The 22,347-nt window shown below is 46.3% G+C and overlaps 1 protein-coding gene across 2 annotated transcripts in view; it reads left to right on the top strand.

Moving 5' to 3' along the window:
* LOC115458821 (tyrosine-protein phosphatase non-receptor type 13-like) overlaps positions 1 to 22,347 on the top strand; it is a 90,191-nt gene that overhangs the window by 8,351 nt on the left and 59,493 nt on the right. For both annotated transcript variants that reach the window (XM_030188633.1, XM_030188635.1), the window contains exons 3-4: positions 7,966 to 8,045; positions 10,936 to 10,991. The gene's annotated coding sequence lies outside the window, so the exon portion shown is untranslated. The remainder of the gene's footprint in view (positions 1 to 7,965; positions 8,046 to 10,935; positions 10,992 to 22,347) is intronic.

Here is a 22,347-nt window from a genome sequence, read left to right as displayed (position 1 = left end):
TTGCCCCTTTTTGTCTCCCTTGTTTCCTTCAAATGTTTCAGTGCTTTTTCCATTATTATATTCCTTAACGATACTTTGACTTTGACTTGAATAACTCATCACAATGTAATCCATAACCAAGTTGTAACAAATTGTATTTCCATGATTCATAATGTATTGTAAGCCACACTGAGCCCGCAAATAGGTGGGAAAATGTGGGCGGACAAATGCAATTAAATAAATAAATAAGTAAAAACCTATCATTAGAGACCCAAGTGAAATCCACCATAAAGAAAATGTTTTTCTCAATGTGGAAACTCAAAACGCGTAAAACCATTCTTCCTGAGGGAAATATTTCATAACCTGTTACAGTCCGTGGTACTAAGCTATGCAGATTACTGTAATGGAATCTATGCGGGATGCAAGGAACAAATCATAAAGAAACTCCAGACCGCCCAAAACACAGCAGCCAGGCTTATATTTGGAAAAACACGTTTTGACAGCACAAAACCACTCAGAGAAAAATTGCACTGGTTACCAATCAAAGAACGCATCACTTTCAAAATCTGCACGACTGTTCATAAAATTATTTACGGCGACGCACCAGGATACATGACAGAACTCATCGACCTGCCAACCAGAAACAACACAAAATCTGCATGATCATACCTAAACCTCCACTACCCAAGCAGCAAAGGACTCAAATACAAATCCACCTATGCAACCAGCTTTTCCTACCTAAGCGCACAACTATGGAATGCACTGCCAAAAGCAGTAAAAACTACGCTCGACCACCTAAATTTTCGGAAAGCACTAAAGACAGACCTGTTCAGAAGAGCATACCCCACTGACCCAACATAAAAATACCTGGTCACTTGCGACACAATATAACCAAAGACCATAACGGACATTACCTGACTTTCCTTCCCCTTTTCCCTCTCTAAGTTCCCCCCCAACTGTTCCTACCATACATGTACCTCATTATACCACAATATCACTTTGTATTCATTCATGCCATGTATTTGTTCAGACCGTAATCGGCTAACGCCGTTAATGGTTATATGTAAGCCACATTTAGCCTTCAAAAGGTGGGAAAATGTGGGATACAAATGTAACAAATAATAATAATAAATATCATGCCATGGGGAGTCTAGAAGATGTCATCTAAGTGTCCCCAGAGCTCTTCAGTGGTGGAGAATTCAATCCAATTTGACTCTGGGACTTCCATTCCAAATTCCTCAGCCACAAAAAGTGCTGACGACGAATGCGTCTCTCCTGGGATGGGGAGCTCATGTAGATGGGCTTCACATTCAAAGTGCTTGGTCCTCCCAGGAAACGAATCATCAGATCAACCTCCTGGAGCTTCAAGTGATCTGGAATGCTCTAAAGGATGTCATGGTCTCAGGCTCTAAACAAACAGTCACGGACTCTGGAACAGCGTGAGCCCTTGGGATACTGTCGACGAGCGGCAGCAGCAGGCAAAACCCTCCAACCAGGACTGGACTAACAAGCAAGACTGGAAACAACAGGACTGGAGCTGAAGCTGCAGGCAGATCTGAACAGACAAGACTAGAACAACAGGACTGGAGCAGCAGCTCACTCAATGCTGTGCCACACAGCACTCAGGGATAAAGGGAAGCCACTCAAAGACAAGCTGGGGAACTAAGCAGAAGAGCTAAGTCTAGACACAGACAGACTGGAGAACTAAGCAGAAGGGCAAACCAAAGCCCATAAATAAACAGAAAAACAGAAGTGCCTCACAGGCACACTACCTAGGAAACAGGACTGAAGTGCTAAACAAGCACACCAACTGTGAAACAGGGTAAAAAGTGCTAACAAGCACACAGATAGACAGGAGAACTAAGCAGAAGGGCTAACCAAAGCCACAAAGAGAAAAACAGAAGTGCCCCTCAGGCACACTACCTACGAAACATGACTGAAGTGCTAGCCAAGCACACCAACTGGAAAACAGGGCAGATGTGCTAACAAGCACGCAGACAAACCTGGAGACCTTGGCTTTGCAAAGGCCCTGAATGAATGTCCACCACTTCCTTATAAAGGCCCTCACTATTGATGGCACAACTACAGGATAGAGGCAGGAAACACATTGAACACCAAAGTGAGGCTTGGAACACACAGGAAGTGGAAGCACTACAGGAAAGAGACTTGAAACACACTGGAAGTAGAAACACTACAAGAAAGAAACAACAATGCAAAGGGAAAAACAGACAGGAGCCAGCTCAGAAGCTAACCTTTGGGAAATAAGGTGAGTCAAAGAGGGGTCATGACCACAGTTGTGACAAAGGCTTTCAGAGATTGGCTGTCTCACCAAATTGTTCTCATCCAAGCAGTCAATCAGGTTGCAATGTATTACACCAACAAGCAAGGGGAGCACCAGATCATGCTCTTTCTGTCAGGAGGCCATCTGGTTGTGGCATTGGGCTCGCCAACATGGCATGGTCCTTCGAGCCACTTACCTGGCGGACGAAAACAATATCCTGCCCGACAGACTGAGCAGGATAATGCAACCTCACGAGTTTTCATTCAATATGGACTTAGCCCGCAAGATCTTCCGAGTGTGGGGCACCCCCTCAGTGGATCATTTTGCCACTGAGATCAACCACAAAGTCTCTCAGTTCTGTTCCGGGCTTCAGGCCCATGACAAACTAGTGTCAGATGCCTTCCTCTTCAGTTGGGGGACAGGTCTTCTGTATGCATATCCTCCAATAGTAGGAAAAATTTTGTTCAAGCTCAAGGAAGACCACATATCCATGATTCTGATCGCGCCATACTTGCCACGGCAGGTATGGTTCCCTCTTCTTCTAGAATTATCCTCTAAAGAACTGTGGAAATTGAAGTGTTTTCCGACCCTCATCACACAGAATGAGGGGTCGCTTCTACATCCCAACCTCCATTCTCTGGCTCTCACAGCTTGGATGTTGAGAGCTTAGAATTTGCTTCCTTGGGTCTTTCAGAGGGTCTTGCTGGCTCTCAGGAAAGATTCCACTAAGAGGTGTTACTCTTTTAAATGGAGGAGGTTTGCTGTCTGGTGTGAGAGGAAGGCTCTAGATCCCGTTACTTGCTCTACACAGACCCTGCTTGAATATCTTCTATATTTGTCAGAGTCTGGTCTCAAGACCAACTCTGTAAGGGTTCACCTTAGTGCAATTGGTGCTTATCAGCCTATAGAAGGTAAGCCCATCTGTGGACAGCCTCTAGTTGTTCGCTTCATGAGACGTTTGCTTTTGTGAAAGGCCCCTGTCAAACCTCCACTTGTGTCATGGGATCTCAACGTTGATCTCCTTTTCAGCCACTGAATTCCTGCCATCTGAAGTACTTGACCTGGAAGGTCATTTTCTTGGTGGCTGTTACTTCAGCTTGTAGGGTCAGTGAGCTTCAGGCCTTAGTGGTGGATGCACCTTATACTAATTTTCATCACAATAGAGTTGTCCTCCACACACACCCTAAGTTCCAGCCGAAGATGGTGTTGGAGTGCCATCTGAACCAGTCAATTGTCTTGCCAGCATTCTTTCCCTGACCTCATGCCCATCCTGGCGAAAGCAACTTGCACACCTTGGATTGCAAGAGAGCATTGGCTGAGCAAAAAAGGCCCTACAGACAGTCTGACCAGCTTTTTTTTTTCTTTTGATCCCAACAGGATGGGGGTCACCATTGGGAAACACACCATTTCAATTTTGCTGGCAGATTGAATTTCCTTCACTTATGCCCAGTCTGAGCTGGCCTTTGGGGGTCATGTCATGGCTCATAATGTCAGAGCCTTGGCCGCATTGGTAGCCCATTTGAGATCAGCCTCCATTGAAGAAATTTGCAAGGCTGCAACGTGGTTTGCATTCCACACATTCACATCACACTACTGCCTTGAGCAATATACTCGACGTGACAGTCAGTTCAGTCAGACAGTGTTGTAGAATCTATTTGGGGTCTACAATCCAACTCCACCTTCCTAGGCCCGTTTTATTCTGTTCCAGGCTGCACTCTCATTCATTCAGACTATATATAGTTTCAGGTTAATCTGTGTTATATCCTCCCAATTGACCAGTGTTTGTTGTACATAAGTACATAAGTACATAAGTAGTGCCATACTGGGAAAGACCAAAGGTCCATCTAGCCCAGCATCCTGTCACCGACAGTGGCCAATCCAGGTCAAGGGCACCTGGCACGCTCCCCAAACGTAAAAACATTCCAGACAAGTTATACCTAAAAATGCGGAATTTTTCCAAGTCCATTTAATAGCGGTCTATGGACTTGTCCTTTAGGAATCTATCTAACCCCTTTTTAAACTCCGTCAAGCTAACCGCCTGTACCACGTTCTCCGGCAACGAATTCCAGAGTCTAATTACACGTTGTTTTTGGTGAGCCTGGATGCTAGGGATTTCCCACGTGAGAATACAGAAGTCTGCTCTTCCTCGGAGAAAGCGAAGATACTTACCTGTAGTACGTATTCTTCGAGGACAGCAAGCTTTATATTATCACAATCCCTCCCACCTCCCCTTGGAGTTGTCTCCTTTTTACTTTATTTTTTTGCTATAGTATTAAACTGAGGAGACCGCATTCGCATGACGGGCGGGAAGGCAGTCACGTATGAGCGGTGGAACGTGGCTTGTGCTTCACAAAGCTCTCTTAAAGCTTTTGCAAATGTCGGACCGGGCGACATGGATCAGCATCACCCACTTGTGAGAATATGAAGCCTGCTGCCTTTGGAGAATACCGTCTACAGGTAAATATCTTTTTATTGCAAGTTCCATTGTTCTCAGTGGAGCTCATTTTCTTAATATGGGGGTAATTCTATGAAGCGGTGGCAAACTTCTATGTGCCAGTTATGCATGTAAGTGTTCAGAATACTAGCTTATATGCACATATGCCCGCATATACGTGTGTACATGTCCCAGGTACAAAATAAGTACCTGTATATAATATACCGCTTTTTAGTGGTTACAGACAAAGCGATTTTCATATGAAATCCCATCTCCTTCCTCTTTCCTTTACATGCCATATACGCACCTGTGCACTATTCTGAAAATTCATGTGTATCTTAAATAACTGTATTTCACAGGTAGGCATGCACATGGATGGACTCTGGGTGGAGGCACACATTATCACCAGCACTTAAACACACACACTTAGTTTGCAGGGGGGGTGCCAGAGAGCCAGGCACCGGCCCTGCATCTAATATACAGGTGCTTATTTTGTACATGGGGCAATGGAGGGTTAAGTGACAGGTGAAGATCTGAAGTTTGGTTACCATATTTGGATCTTTCTTTTTATGGTGTTTTACGTAAGAATAGTGTAAACCCCCCCCCCCCCCTTTTATAATGGAGATTACTAAGTGATGGCAACCCCTCCCTAGAGAGGGAGGGAAGTTGGTTGGTAATGGAGCTGTGAGAAGCCCAGCCTAAGGTGAGTGTTTATGGGAAAGTGCTGAGGGAAAAGTTCCTGATTGTTGAATGACATTAGTGGGAGAAGTTTGGAACTAATAAATGTTGTTGGGGAGAGCACAAGGTCTTTGGTTGCTTCTGCACCTGCCGGGACCCTTGTGGAGAGGGGGTGTCCTAGATAGGTTCAAGAAACTAAGGCTGAACTAAGAGGAGGTTTGTGCCAATACAGCATTAACCATGAATTGAAGGAGAGCTTCTGGTGGGAAAGAGCCTAGGAGCAGAAACAGGAAAGAGCCTGTTCGGAGCCAAAGGTGGTTGCCCAGAGAGGTACTCCTTTGGGGAGAGTATGGACAGACAGGGAGGTCTAGTTTGAAAGAAAGATTGCTTGTTGCACCAGTGCTGCAGGCACAGCCTTAAGATGGGTAATGGACAGGAGAAGCTGTAAATATGTACATACTGCCAAGCCTCTTAAGACTTGTTATCTGAAAAGTCTCAATATCTTGAAGTATAACCTTGGCACACCAGCACACACCTGGAGTCTCTTTATTTTTCTGAAGTTTCCTTTATTGATTAAATATAGATAATTTACTCACAGTCAGATGTTCAGAAGTGTTGCCCCAAGGCACAGAGACTCCATGATTCTGAGAGCTGTATCAGTGGTTGGAAGTAGAAATCTGACGAAAGGCAGCTTTATTGCAGAGGTGGGAAAATAGTTAAACAGGTAGAAGTAGCTCTGAGCTGGGTGACTGGAAAGTGCAATACCTCATTAGGGAGATATGTACAAGGTAAAAAACCGAGTTCATTCCAGGGAGTTTAGCAGGACAAGTGCTGTCTGAAGTAAGATGGAGAATGCTCACACAGGCCCAGGGAGGAGGAGGTAAAGAGACCAATAGGGACAGAGCCTGCCATCAGGTAGCAAGGGTGGTCCTAGAGGGCAGCCCTCAATTGGAGGGAAAGGTCATCCTGGCTGACCTCTCAGGACAGAGATAGTAAGAATGACCAGGAAATGGTAGCAGCCAGCTAGACAAAGGAGCCAAGCTTGGTTGAGAAAGAGAAGAGGTCATTGCAGCAGGATAGACCAATGGTAAAAGTCCTTATACAGATAGGCATGTGAGGCTGCATTACATGTGTGACTACGTTATACACAATGCATTGCTCATATATGTTTGCACTGAGAACTGCAGCAGTAAAAATCCTTAGAAGTGAGAATAACAGTAAAAGCATTGAACACTTTTTAGGGTCACACTATAAACTAATGCAAGGCTGTCAGAGGACAGACCACATACTGTAGGATTTACAATTGATCTGGAGGAGTTACACCCTATCCCTGAGTTTAGCTCTGGATTTATTGTTAGTGGATATCAAGTTGGATTATAAATTAACTGTTCGGCTACAAAAAGGATTTAAACTGCCTGTTGCAGAAAACTTCAGTAAAGTTCTTGTTGTTTCATATAAAACCCTGGACTTGAGTCTTTTCTTGGCATGAGAGTGAAACTTTCTTACTCCCGAACTACCATAGAAAAGGAAGGATGCACAGTGAAAGCCCCAGCTTAATACCCTCCCTGTAATTTTGTAGCCATGGTCTCGGGTGCCAACCCACAACAAGCCAGCTGGTGCCCGGACTGTGTGAGTGTGGTGAGATTAGGGTTACAATAGCCATACTGATCAGACTGATGTTCCATCTAGGAGGAGTAGGTGCTCAACAGTGTGAAAACCAGCAGATAGAGAAGTATGATGATAGAATAGATACCTTTGGATCTGGCCAGGAACAACAGTGACCAATCCAAGTCACAAGTACCTGGCAGAATCCCAAAGATTAGCAAGAATTCCATGTTACTGATCCCAGGGGGCAAGCAGTGGCTTTCCCTATATCTATCTTAATAGCAAATTATGGGTTGTTTTTTTCTCCAGGAACTTGTCCAAATCTTTTTATAAAGCCAGATACACTAACTGTTGTTACCACATCCTCTGACGACAAGTTCCAGAGTGTAACTAACTAGTGAAAAAAATATTTTCTTTTATTTGTTTTAAAAGTATTACCATGAAACTTCATGGAGTGTCCCCTAGTCTTTGTACTTTTTGAAAGAGTAAAAAATCAATTTACGTTTACCCATTCTACACTACTCAGGATTTTGTGGCCTTCTATCATATCCCCCTCAGCCGTCTCTTTTCCAAGCTGAAGAGGCATTATAATATTCTTTGTCTTATTTTCTATCCCTTTCCTAATAATTTCTAGCATTCTGTTTGCTTTTGTGGCCACCACCGCCACACTAACAGTACATTTCAGCATGTTGTCCATGATGACTCCTAGATCTTTTTCTTGGGTGGTAACTATTATAGTGGAACCTAGCATCAAGTAACTGTGATGAGCAGGACCATACGGTATCCATATTAGATACTATCCTTTATTCAAGTACTGCCTGTAAAACTTTGAGGAAAAAATTATAGGACGAAGGGAGTAAACGTAAAAAGAACTGGTTTAGTCTACTTTTATTTCAAGAAAGCTTCTCAGCCACTTATGAGAAAATGCAGTTTGCTTGTTGAAGGTTCATGGAGAATAATGTTCTGCTTTCCAATTGGGAAACTTTAGGCACTAATGGGAAGCTGGCAGAAGATAAAGCAGAAGACACAGACTGCGATAGTTCTTCTTTACCTGATGACTCACCAGAGGTAAAGGCTGTTGCTTTAGAAGCCCTCTTCACAAAATCAATGTGCATATAACATAACACCTAAATCCTAATTTTAGAAAGCTGGGATATACACATCCAAATTTGCAATACATACAAATGGAAATTGGGCATGGTACGGGCAGAACTAAGGAGGGACCAAAAAATGCAGAGGAATGCATGTCTGTGCTAAAAGCGATCAATGTTGGGATTTACAGCTGTTCTCTGAGACGTCTGAGTTTCAGAAAAGTGCACATTCTTGGCAGTGCTCTACAGGAGATATTCAAAGAGGTCATCCCTTAACCCTCACTGTTTTTTTATGCACCCTGAAATTGATTGTGCCAAACATTTGCAGGCTCTTTCCTTAATTGGCACTATATAGATATGTATATTTCCAAAATGGTATTCATGTATGTGCTGACACATAGACATTTAGGACCCTGTTTACTAAGCTGCACTAGAGGCACACTAACATTTTTAGCACACACACTAAACATATAGATGCCCATAATATTCTTATGAGTGTCTATACGGTTAGTGCATGCTAATTTTTAGCATGCGCTATAAATGCTAGCATACTTTAGTAAACAGAATCCTTATTTATTTATATATTGGGGATTTATAAATCACCTTTATGAAGAGATTCACCCATAAAGGTGGTTAATAAATCCCAATAAATAAATAAATGTCTATGAGTCAGCACATACATGTCTGTAGGTAGACATATATATGTGCCATTTTGGAAATTACATATCTATATGTTGCCAATTGTATGTATGTATCTACATTAATCTTTATAAAATAGATGATCCTTCTACAGGTAAACAGTGCATACATGTCCATTCCTGCATGTATTCCAAAATAGGCTCTACATTGGCAGGGCCGCCAGGGGGGAGGGGGGCCCAGTGGGGCAAGATTCCCCTGGGCATGGCAGCCAAGGGGGGCCCTGTGCCAGGATCCCAAGTAACAAAATAATTTGATGCATTTACCATTCGTGCGGGAGCAAAAACTTTTACCGCCCCCCTGGAATGGTAAAAAGCCTTGCTCCCACTGTGAAAAGGAAAAAATGCAATTACTACTCCTACAGGTCCGACATCTCTGTGTCTTCCCCACCCCCCCTCCCCAGCCACGGTCTCTACCCTATGGAGCCGCTGACAACAATCCCCATAGGCCTACTCTGAGGTCTTCCCTCTGCCAGGTTCCGCCTTCTGATGCAAATTTCTGTTTTCCAAGAAGTTGCATCAAAAGACAAAGTACTGGACCCACAGAGATTGGGGGAGGCACTGAAGGGAAGGGAGAGAGGTGCTGGAGCCACTGGAGGGTGGGTTGCTGGAAGGAAGGGAAAGAGGTGGTGGACCTATGGTGGGGGAGCTGGAGGGAAGGGAGAGAGGCGCTGGACCCGTGGGGGGGCTAGAGGGAAGGGAGAGAGACGGAGGTGAGGGTGGGGTGCGCCCCCTTAACATTTTTTGCCCAGCTTTGTCTCTCGATGGCCCTATATGTCTGTTCTAAAATAGTACTGGAATTGTACAAGTCCCGAACTGGACGTCTCAAGACCAGTTTATATGTTCTGTCTAAAATCAGCCTTCACATATATAACCTGCAAATGGAACAGCAATATGATGTAATTTTAAAATGTATTTTCATTTAAAACATTCATAGACCATCTTCCCAATAAGTCAGTTTACTCATAGCAGTGTACAGTCATAACTTTTTATAGACATGCTATATAATAATCTTCACACTTCAATTTCCTCAATCCCAGTTCTTAGTCTTTCAACACCATTTCTTCACACTTTTTTTTCCCAATAATTCTTCAAAAAACCTTTACATTCTCGCCTCAGTAGTGCAAAATTGCCCAAACATAACTTTATGGCAATTCTAAACTGCACTAATTTCTTCATCGGCTCTTATTGCTTATATATCATTTTATAACACTTATCTTAAGTATATTCGGACTTTGAGCCCCCAGTCCGAATATACTTAAGATAAGTGTTATAAAATGATATATAAGCAATAAGAGCCGATGAAGAAATTAGTGCAGTTTAGAATTGCCATAAAGTTATGTTTGGGCAATTTTGCACTACTGAGGCGAGAATGTAAAGGTTTTTTGAAGAATTATTGGGAAAAAAAAAGTGTGAAGAAATGGTGTTGGAAGAATAAGAACTGGGATTGAGGAAATTGAAGTGTGATATATTGTAGTTCCCAGTAAGAGATTTACACACAATACTGCCTGGCTTTGATATAGTAATCTTCTGCATTTGAATATGGTGGTATTGGAAAATTGATTTATTTTATGTCGTAGTAAGTTGTTATATACAGAGATATGTACTGAAGGGTACATATAGATGTCTACTTTTCTTTATAGAATCCAAGCAGCCAAAAACAAACTTACATTTGAAGTGCAATCACTTACACCAGCCCTATAGCCCTGTTAACAAGAGTGTGTGCGTAAATGAAAGACTTCCCCGCCCACATTCCACTAGACTCTGCCTGTGGCCATGCTCATCAGCAAAGTACATTCCATCAAATCATGATGTCTGCTCTTCTGTTAGTTGGTATTCTATAAGAGATCATTTACGTGCTTAAATGACTAGAATGTGACAGTTTACATATGTTTTCCCACTTAAAAATAGGGAGCTCCTTAGAGACTTACCCCCTAAACATATTGTCTATGCGTTAACTATGGGATGATGGTGAGCAGCCCCCATCCCCAGTTAATGTGAAATTTTGCAGTTATGTGTTAATTTTGTCCATCGATGTACCATAAATGCACATTTTTAGCACACCTCAGTAAAAGGGGCAAATAATGTCATGTGTTCAAGATTATTATGAGATTATTTCTTTCTCAGTTTATTGTAAAATAATAATGGTTTAACTGTTCTTGTTATTAACAGCTTGCAAAGATAAATGGTTGTGGGGAATATTTTGAAGGTAAACACATACCTGAGAGGTAAGAATCTTGCTAGAAATAAAATGTGTTTTAGATGCTATCTGTGGTTTTGTTTCTCTGATTCTGTTTCAAAGAAAATGCAGGCTGAAAACTTGAGATTAAATTGAGAAACAAGACAACCTTAACGTTTTTTAGGGATAGACGAAGCAGACTTTAATCCTTCTTTGTATTTATATCTTGAAATTTTTATATAAAGCGCTTTGTGAATACTTGTTTCTTTTTTCGTCCCTTTCTGAATGCATGATCTATATAAATAAAACCCACCTCAAACATTCTGAAGCTCACTCCGTGTCAGTAAAGCACTAAAGCACTGAACTCCTGCACTCTTGGTAGGACTCTTGTTAGGCTAGGGTATCAGGAACACTCACCCTCACTCATAGGTCCGCCCTCAGCCACGCCCCATCTCTCTATATAAAACGCACCACCAACGTTCTGAAGCCTCACTTTTCCAACGTTCTAAATGTGAGGCGCCAGAGATCAATTTTTCATCCATGACTGTCTGCCCCGCCCACACGTCAAACGTGATGACCTCGTGGGCGGAGCAATGACACTCACAGACCGTGTAGCACGTCTGATTGGCTGAGTTGGGTGAAGCCAAGGATGACGTCGCCAGCACAGCTGCTCCACAAAAAAACAAGGAAAGGGGGAGTTCCCTACTCCTCCCCCTGCCTAGGAATTCATGCAACTCAGCACCCCCCTTCCAATACAAACACCAAACAAAACTCCCCCCCCCAATGCATCGGCACCTTTTTTTGCGCCCCCCCCCCCCCGCGACACTCCGGCCGAGTCCTGCACTTAGTTTTTTTTTTTTAACACTCACAACGCGCGAACGATGCAGCCGGCAGCGATTGAAAGAGGCTGTCTGGGCTGGCGTCTGCGTCGGAGCTTCCCTCACCCTCTGCAAGTCCCGCGAAACAGGAAGTTGTAACAACGAAGGCGGGACTCGCAGAGGGTGAGGGAAGCTCCGACGCAGACGCCAGCCCAAACAGCCTCTTTCAATCGCTGCCGGGTGCATCGTTCGCACGTTCTGAGTCTTAAAAAAAACAACTAAGTGCAGGACTCGCCCGGAGTGTCGCGGGGGGGGGGGGGGGGAAGGATTGGGGAGAGAAAGAGGGAAACCAACAGAGGGAAGGATTGGGGAGAGAGGGAAAGAGGGAAACCAACAGAGGGAAGGATTGGAGAGAGAGGGAAACCAACAGAGGGAAGGATTGGGGAGAGAGGGAAAGAGGGAAACCAACAGAGGGAAGGATTGGGGAGAGAGGGAAACCAACAGAGGGAAGGATTGGGGAGAGAGGGAAAGAGGGAAACCAACAGAGGGAAGGATTGGGGAGAGAGGGAAAGAGGAAAACCAACAGAGGGAAGGATTGGGGAAAGAGGGAACCCACCAGAGGGAAGGATTGGGGAGAGAGGGAAAGAGGGAAACCAACAGAGGGAAGGATTGGGGAGAAAGAGGGAAACCAACAGAGGGAAGGATGGGGAGAGAGAGGGAAAAACAGATGGAAGGATTGGGGAGAGAGGGGAAAAACAGATGGAAGGATTGGGGAGAGAGGGGAAAAACAGATGGAAGGATGGGGAGAGAGAGAGAAAACAGATGGAAGGATGGGGAGAGAGGGGAAAAACAGATGGAAGGATGGGGAGAGAGAGGGAAAACACAGATGGAAGGATTGGGGAGAGAGGGAAAAACATGGAAGGATGGGGAGAGAGAGGGAAAACAGATGGAAGGATGGGGAGAGAGAGAGAGGGAAAACGGAAGGATGGGGAGAGAAAGAGGGAAGACGCTGGATGGAAGAATGCAGAAAGAAATAGGGGAGACACTGGAAGGATGGAGAGAGAAAGCAGAGCTGCTGGAAGGAAAAGGGGAATACAGAAAGACTGGAGAATAAGAGGAAGGGGCATGGGGAGAACAAGGGTGAGGAAAAGATGAAAAGCCACAGGTAGATGAAGGAAATTAAAGAATGGATAGTAAGAATGAATTAAATCTGGGCAGAGAGAGAGCCTGAAAAATATTGAAGAAAGCAAAGAAAAACAAGACAAAAATGACAAATGGCACAGAAGAGTTAAGCGAAAGCAAAGGAAAGCAGAATCACAGACTGGGACCAATATGCAAAGAAAAACAGTCACCAGACAACAAAGGTAGAAAAAAATCATTTTATTTTCATTTTAGTGTTTGTAATATGTCCAATTTGAGAATTTACATTGGCTGTCTTATTTTGCACTGGGTATACTGGAGCTGTAAGAGCTTACAGAGATTATTTATCATGAAAAAAAAACACGTTATTTTTTTCTCCTATAGTACTATAATATTTTCAATAATGTCTGTTTATATGCGCCATGGCTGGTATAGGGGGTGTGGTTAATGTGGGTGTGGCTATCATAGGGGTGGAGACATATGTGGTGACCCCGCCCATAATGAGTACCGGCACCTTTTTTTCTACAAAAAAAGCACTGACTACAGGCAACGCGCAAACACGAAGATCAGCCTCTTTTCCTTTCCAGGGTCACAGTTCAAATTCCTCACCTCCACCCATGGATCTCATTTCTCATCTACAGGCAACACACGAGCACGAAGATCCGCCTCCTTTCCATCCCAGTGTCAGAGTTCAAATTCCTACAGCTCACCCACAACCCCCCCCCCTTCCGATACCACAACTACTACTTATCATTTCTATAGCGCTACTACACGTACGCAGCGCTGTACACTTGAAACCCCTCCCCCCCATGCATCTCACTTTACATCTACAGGCAACGCACGAGAACGAACATCCGCCTCCTTTAAGTTATGACAGCAAGGAATCACCCTGACAGCAACAAATCACCCACTCCTTTTCCTAGCAACCAGGAAGAGATTTTGCAACCAATCAACGATGGTCTTATTGTTGGTGCTCCTGCGCTTGGGGCTGACTACTACTCTGTGCTCTGAAGAATTGTTTTCGCGAGGCAGGGTTACAAATGACACAGCTTCCCCCTAGCAGATTGGGAAACACTTAACATGATCCTAAAAGAAGCAACTCCTCCACCCCTCTTCCAACAGCAAGCAAACCAGCTGAGCAAGCTCCCTCCTGAAGTGTTAACGTTGATGTGGCAATAAAAGGGTTAAGGGCTGCAGTCGCTGACACGGTACCATTGTGCTTCTGAGGGGGAGATGGAACAGAAAACACAGATTTCTTTTACATTCAATGTGTATTTCCCATGTTAACATGAAAAATACTGAGGGTTTGGTTGGCTTTTTAGTTTTCCACTTTGCAATTCACTTTGCTGCGGTTCTGCTTCCTTGGGAAGTACTGTGCATGATAAAGCACTTTCAGCACTGCTTTTGCACTAAACCTGCAGTTCACAAAACAACATTTTTGAAAGCTTTCTTGCCTTTTACCTTATGCTTACAAACATTTAATTACTTGAAAGGAGTATTGACAATTCTTTTACCAGCATTTCATTCCTGAAATACCTCAGTCAGTAATCTCTTTTCTTCACACACACTCACTATCGGTCTCACACAGTCTGTCTCTCTGTCTTACACACACAAACACTCTGTCAAAAAGGACCGCACCTGTGGTCCTACACAGGGCCTCCTCCTTCCTCATTATACACCCTTCACTATTACTCCATCTCATTACAATACTTTAATATTAAATATTTGGTTAACAAAAAACAACTAATCAATATAACCTTGCTAGCGCCCGTTTCATTTGTGTCAGAAACGGGCCTTTTTTACTAGTTGATAATAAGCTTTTATTTAGAATCATGAAATCTTTAACCATAATTTATTTTATTTTATTTTTGTTACATTTGTACCCTGCGCTTTCCCACTCATAGCAGGCTGAATGCGGCTTACATGGGACAGTGGAGGGTTAAGTGACTTGCCCAGAGTCACAAGGAGCTGCCTGTGCCTAAAGTGGGAATCGAACTCAGTTCCTCAGGACCAAAGTCCACCACCCTAACCACTAGGCCACTCCTCCACTTGTACCATTCCTATGAGTATCTAGAGTGCGAGTGTGTCTGTTTTCCGTAGTTGCATGGATAACGGATTGTGATTGAAGCAATCAAGGCAGAACACTGTGGTCCTCAGTTATAAGCATCACAATAATGCCATACTTCACATTTCTACTATAATAAAATGCACCTCCAACATTCTGAAGCTGACTCCGTGGCTTCAGTGAAGGGTTCATAACGGTGTCACATCTCTCTCTGCCCCATCTCTCTCTGCCCCGCCCTCACGTTAACACGTGATGACGTCGAGGGCGGAACAGTAACAGTGAAGGGAACGCTGGAGTTGCCAGGCAACGGTATGCCACGTCAGACACATAAGGACCTATCAGAGAGAAGTGTATGGTAAGAAGGGAGGAGCGTCAGGAAGGATCGCTGCACAGTTGCCAGGCAACGGTATGCCACGTCAGACGCATGAGGGACCTATCAGAGGGAAGTGTATGGTAAGAAGGGAAGAGTATCAGGAGAGAAGGGGTCATTTTCTGTGCAGCACGACGTAGGAGAGGAACATCGCTGGAACGAGAAGAACATTGTTCCTATGTGTTCAAAGTTTGGAAAGGTATGAGGAACTTATCGCTGGGTGGCTGGAGGGGGGACAGGGGAGAGAGCAGAATCGCTGGGTGACTGGAGGGGGGGCAGGGGACACAGGACAATCGCTGGGTGGCTGGAGGGGGGGCAGGGGAGAGAGCAGAATCACTGGGTGGCTGAAGGGGGGGCAGGGGATACAGGAGAATCGCTGGGTTGCTCGAGGGGGGGGGCAGGGGATACAGGAGAATCGCTGGGTGGCTGGAGGGGGGCCAGGGGAGACAAGAGAATAACTGGGTGGCTGGAGGGAGTGCAGGGGAGACGAGAATCGCTGGGTGGCTGGAGGGGAGGCCAGGGGAGAGAGGAGAATCGCTGGGTGGCTGGAGGGGGGCAGGGGAGAGAGGACAATCACACACACTCTCTCTCTCACAGACACACTCGCACCCAGTCTCAGTCTCACTCTCTGTCACACACACACTCACACGGTGCTGCCAACCACGCAGATGGGGGCAGAGGCAGGGCGTCCTGAGACCACAGGGGGGGAGGGGATCCTGAGACCACAGGAGCGGAAGGGGGTCCTCAGAACATGGGGGGTGGGGTCCTGAGACTGCAGAGGGAGGGGGGAGGTATCTCTGTCACACACACACTCTCTCTCTCTCTCTCTCTCACACACACTCTCTCACTCAGTGTCTTTCTCTCTCTCACTCTCACACAGTCTCTCACACTATGTCTCACACTGTATCACATTCACTCTCTATGTGTCACACAGTCCGTCTCACACACACTCTCGGTCTCACTGAGAGTCTGTGTATCACACACATACTCTCTCACACTCTGTCTCACACACACTCTCTCACACACAGTGTATCTGTGTGAAACACACTCTCTCTCACAGTCACTGTGAGGCATATTTTCAAAGCACTTAGCCTTCCAAAGTTCCATAGGTTTTGTGTCAGAAACGGGCCTTATTTACTAGTCTCTAATAAATCCATTTTATTGTTCAAAGATTGGGACTTTTCTTGTTCAGCGAGTTTCTTCTGCTCCTTTGTGTTTCCAGCTCAAATCAGAGCCATCAGCCTTCATTCATCATTACCTTTTATTTTTAACCCTATTTTCTATCTCCCAAGCCAGTCATTACAGTAACAGTCTTCATCTGGGTTTGTATTCATGGAAACTAACAGGTAGAAAAAGCGAAAGCTAGAAGGATGCTTGGGTGCATAGGGAGAGGAATGGCCAGTAGGAAAAAGGAGGTGATGATGCCCCTGTGTAAGATTCTGGTAGGACCTCATTTAGAATATTGTGTACAGTTCTAGAGACCTCACCTTCAAAAAGATATTAACATGATGGAGTCGGTCCAGAGGGCAGCTATTAAAATGGTCAGTGGTCTTCATCATAAAGTGTATCAGAACAGACTTAAAGTTCTCAATATGTATTCTTTGGAAGAAAGGCGGGAGAGGAGAGATATGTTAGAGACATTTAAATATGTTGCATAAATGCATAGGAGGCGAGTCTCAGTTCTGGAACGAGGGGGCCTAGGAAGAAGATGAAAGAGGATAGACTCAGAAGTAACCTTAGTAAATACTTCCAAAAAGAGTGGTGAATTTGTGGAACAGCCTCCCAGTGGAAATGGTGGAGATGAAAACTGTATCTGCATTCAAGAGATCTCTAAGAGAGTGATAGGGAGAATAGATAGCATGAATGGGCAGACTGGATAAGCCCTATAGTCTTTATCAGCCTGCATGTTTCTCTGTTAATTCTAGCCACTAGGTGTCACTGTTGCATGATAACTAAAACTGGGGTTTTAAACATCTCTACTGTATGCCTAGCCCAGAATGATTCAGGAAACAGAATACCCGATCAACAATCAGACTCTCATCCTCTGCAAGGAAGTGCACAAACAGCCAAAATGAGAGTTACAAAATTATCATAAACCTAAGCCAGAACACTAGTAATCCATAAACACAATAAACTGATAAGACTGAATTGTTTCAGCTGTTTGAATATTTTGATATTCTTTTAATGTTCTAGAGCAGTGGTTCCCAAACTTTTTCAGTTCACGGAACCCTTCATGTCCGAGCAATTTTTCAGGCCCCCCCACCGCCACACAGGTCTCCATCTTTTTCTCTGCACAAATATAACAGTGTTAGGGTGTCCCTATAACCAGCCTTTCCAAATGACACACTGCTTACGATTTATAACAAATTACTACTCTACCTATGAAAAGTTATTCCGTTATTATGTTTCCTCTTTGTACATCTGTATGCTGCACAAGCCAGCATGTTTAAAAATATAAGTGAGATTAAATAAAAAGTGCTACCAACAATAAAGAATGACAGCTTAGATGCAGCAGCTCATAGGTTTGCTTGTTTTGTTTTGAATGGGAAGAGAAACATAGACTGACCTATTGGCTTCAACTTTTTGATTTCATCCCAAATGCCATCTGCTCTCTGTCCCCAGTGGCCGCGACAAAAAAACAAACAAACGCAGGGCCGCAGCAACCTTCAGACATGCTCTGCCAGCTCTGCTGGTCAGTCCACTGCCCCTACTAACGTCAACTTCCAGTTCCAGGGGCAGAGGACCGGCAGAACTAACAGCACATGCTTGAAGGCTGCTGCAGCCCTGCGCTTGCTTTTTTTTGTTTTTGTTTTTCTGCTGCTGCTGTCTGCAGTAGTGGTTCAGGTTGGAAGGGAGGTCGGGATTTGCTGCGGCACCCCAGAGAGTTTGCTGTGGCGCATAGTTTGGGAAACACTTTTCTAGAGGATTTTGTTGTAGAAATTTAGAGTGCTATTATATTTATTGCATAGCTTTTAGGCAGTGTTGAGACCATCAAGTATTGTAACATAGTAATAGCAGTAAATGATGGCAAATATAGCAACATGGCCTATCCAGGCTGCCCAATAAAGTGGTTAGCATTGTAATTGCTGTTCTTTGCCTGGCACTAAGAAAAGAGAGCGGTGCCACTGAGTATGAGACCAGTCGAGGATTTCCCCTAAAGAGGTGGATGTGAAACGGGCTCCCATTGGGATAGTCTGTTAATAAGCTATCCTGCTTATTTTCGAAGGAGAAGGGCAGCCATCTTCCAACACAAATCAGGAGATGGCCGGCTTTCTCCTAAGGCCAGCCAAATCGGTATAATCGAAAGCCGATTTTAGCCGGCTTCAACTGCTTTCCGTCGCAGAGCCTGCCAAAGTTTAAGGGGGTATGTCGGCAGTGTACCAAAGGCAGGATGGGGGGGGCGTGGTTAACAGATGGCCGGCCCCGGCCGATAATGGAAATAGAAGGCCGGCTCTAACGAGCATTTCCATATCATCAAGCTGATCAATCCATAGACTGGTGGGTTGTGTCCATCTACCAGCAGGTGGAGATAGAGAGCAAACTTTTGCCTCCCTATATGTGGTCATGTGCTGCCGGAAACTCCTCAGTATGTTCTCTATCTCAGCAGGTGGTGGTCACACACAGCAGCAGCTCTGGCTAGGCCTCCAAGCCTAATCCTTAGGTTTTGTTGAGGCCTGGGGTTGAGGGCTCTTTTGAGCAAGTGCAAACCTGGTGGTGCCAGGTCCCTCCTTTTCTCCCCCCTCCCGCTGGCTCCGTTTAAAAAAAAAAAAAAAATATATATATATATATTTTTAAACGTCTTTAAAGGCGTTTAATTCGACGTTTCTTTAAACGTTCATTGCAGCTACTCACTGGGACACCAGTTCGTTACAGCTCGGAGCGGCAAGCAGGTAATTTTACCTTTTTATAGCGGGCAGGGGGTTCCCCGATTCTTCTCCTCGTGGCAATGGCGTCGGAGGGCGAGGGCGTAAAGGGTCGCTCCCCGGATCGCTGGAGCGCTTCTAGAGGGGATGCGGGGGTTTTACAACCGGATTCGCCCTTGATGGGTGATAGTTTAGTGACCGATGAATGTCCCGGTCGTTCCTCCGGCGTGGCGGTTTTTTCCCGCCATAAACGCCCATCCCCCGCTCCTCGCCTCCGCCATCTTGGCCGGCCACGCGGCTCGGACGGCTTCTTCGGGGCCGCCCTTGAGGTTGGAGACATTAATGCCATGAACGCCCTTAATTTGGGCGACGGCACAAAAGCGGCTAAAGTTAAGCGCCGTTCTTCCCGCGCGGCTCCTTCACGGAGTTTCGCGCCGGACGCCATTTTGGATGCGCAGCATGTCTCTCCCCCGCTATTGCGAGCGCCGGTTGAGAGTGCGTCTAGGGCTGTTGCCCAGGCTGCGGAAGTGCACAGTCTGGGGGGTTTCTCCCCCGAGTTTGTTTTGCTGCTGCATCAGGCTTTCCTCATGCAAAACGCTGCCCCTGCTCCCTCTTCTGATAAAGAGGTTGAGGTTCCCAGAGGTAAACGCCCTCGGGTTGATTTCCAGGCCTTGGAGGACTTTTGTCCCCTCCGATGTAGATGAGGGCAGCGTGTCTGAGGTCTCCCAACGATCCTTTGCGGATTCCTTGGAGGAGATAGATCCCCGCTCGGATGGAGCGGATGACCCCTCTGCAGCGCGGCTTTTTAGCCCAGAGGATTTGCCCAACCTGTTGTTACAGGCCATGGACACTTTGAAGATTTCCTCTCCGGAGGACGTCTCTCCCTCAGCCCCTGTTGGCTCTGCCATTATGCTGGGGACGAAGCGCCCGCCTAGAACCTTCCACGTGCATGATGCCATGCACACCTTAATTGCGGCTCAATGGGATGTCCCGGAAACGAGCCTTAAAGTGGCTAGGGCTATGTCCCGCCTCTATCCTTTGGCTGTGAGTGAACGTGAGGCCTATCTGTGGCCTACCGTGGATTCTTTAATCACTGCGGTGACTAAGAAAACGGCGTTGCCGGTGGAAGGTGGCACGGCCCTAAAGGACGCCCAAGACAGAAGATTGGAGGCGGCCTTAAGGTCGTCCTTGGAGGCAGCTGCTTTAAGTTTGCAGGCCTCAGTTTGCGGCTCCTATGTGGCCAGGGCGTGCCGGACTATGGTGCAGCGGGCTTCCCCCTCGGATCATTCCTTGAGGGCTGATTGGCCAGCCCTGGAATCGGGCTTAGCCTATTTGGCAGACTTGCTGTATGATGTCTGGAGAGCCTCAGCTAAAGGCATGGCTCAGACAGTCTCTGCGCGGCGGTGGCTTTGGCTGAAACATTGGTCTGCTGACCACGCCTCTAAATCCCGCCTGGCTAGATTGCCTTTTAAAGGCAAGCTGCTCTTTGGGGTCGAGCTGGACAAAATCGTGACCAATCTCGGCACGTCTAAGGGCAAGAAATTACCAGAGGTCAGGGCTCGGGTTAGTACTCGTCCCGATACCTCCATACCGCCCGGGCAAGTCGGGTTCCTCCGCCCCCTCTTCCTTCAAGAGGAATTTCTCCCCCAAGCAGCATTCCTTTCGCAGAGACCGCCGTCCCGGAGGTGCTCCCTCCGGTCCTCCCCCAGGGTCTCGTACCCAATGACGGGGCCTTGGTCCACGCCCCAGTGCAGATTGGAGGACGGCTGTCCTCGTTTCTGGGCGAGTGGACCACTATAACTTCAGACGCGTGGGTGCTGGAAGTCATCAGAGACGGCTACAAGCTAGAGTTCTGCCAACCCTTAAGAGACGGGTTTGTACTCTCTCCCTGCAAGTCTCCGGTCAAGCTGTGGTAGTGCAGCAGACCTTGGACAACCTGATCCGCCTGGGTGCGGTCGTTCCGGTGCCAAAAAAAAAAAATCAGATTGGCAAGGGACGTTACTCCATTTCCTTTGTGGTTCCAAAGAAAGGAGGTTCTGTCCGGCCTATCCTCGACCTCAAAGGGGTCAATCGGGCCTGGAAAGTGAGGCACTTTCGCATGGAGACTCTCCGCTCTGTTATAGCGGCAGTGAAGGCAGGAGAGTTCTTGGCTTCCTTGGACATCAAGGAAGCGTACCTGCATATTCCCATCTGGCCTCCTCTCCAACGCTTTCTGCGTTTTACAGTCCTGAGACGACACTTCCAGTTCAGAGCCCTCCCTTTCGGGTTGGCTACTGCTCCGCGGACCTTTTCCAAAGTAATGGGGGTCATAGCGGCCTTCCTGCTAAAGGAAGGAGTACAAGTCCATCCTTATCTGGACGACTGGTTGATCCGAGCCCCCTCTTATGCAGAGTGCGGCAAAGCTATGGACCGGGTAGTTGCTCTTTTGAGCTCCCTGGGATGGATCATCAACTGGAAGAAGAGCCAGCTGCGCCCGACTCAGTCCCTGGTGTATCTGGGAGTTCGATTCGACACCCAAGTGGGCAGAGTGTTCCTGCCAGACAATCGGATTGTCAAGCTTCAGGCTCAGGTGGACTAGTTCCTAGTAGCCTCTCCTATTCGGGCTTGGGACTACGTGCAGCTGTTGGGCTCTATGACGGCCACGATGGAAGTAGTGCCCTGGGCCAGGGCTCATATGAGACCACTACAGCTATCTCTGCTGCTGCGCTGGACTCCGATGTCGGAGGATTATGCTGTGCGCCTTCCCGTGGACCCAGCAGTGCGCAAGGCGCTGAGCTGGTGGACGCAGACAGACAAGTTGTCTGCAGGATTGCCTCTGGTGACCCCGGAGTGGATTGTCGTCACGACAGACGCCTCTTTGATGGGCTGGGGAGCCCACTGCTTGGGAAGGACAGCGCAGGGGCTCTAGTCTCCTGCAGAGGCAAGTGGTCTATCAACCTCCTGGAACTCAGAGCCATTCGGTTGGTGTTATTGGAGTTCATCCCGGTACTGGTGTTGAAGCCTATACGGGTCCTGTCGGACAATGCCATGGCTGTGGCCTATATCAACCGCCAGGGAGGTACCAGAGCGCCCCTCTAGCCAAGGAGGCTATGAGTCTTTGCCAGTGGGCGGAAGCGAACCTGGAGCAGCTTTCAGCGGCCCACATTGCC

The sequence above is a fragment of the Microcaecilia unicolor genome, unplaced genomic scaffold (genome assembly GCF_901765095.1).
Source record: "Microcaecilia unicolor unplaced genomic scaffold, aMicUni1.1, whole genome shotgun sequence".
NCBI lineage: Eukaryota > Metazoa > Chordata > Amphibia > Gymnophiona > Siphonopidae > Microcaecilia > Microcaecilia unicolor.
This window is presented reverse-complemented; position numbering and strand designations above follow the sequence as displayed.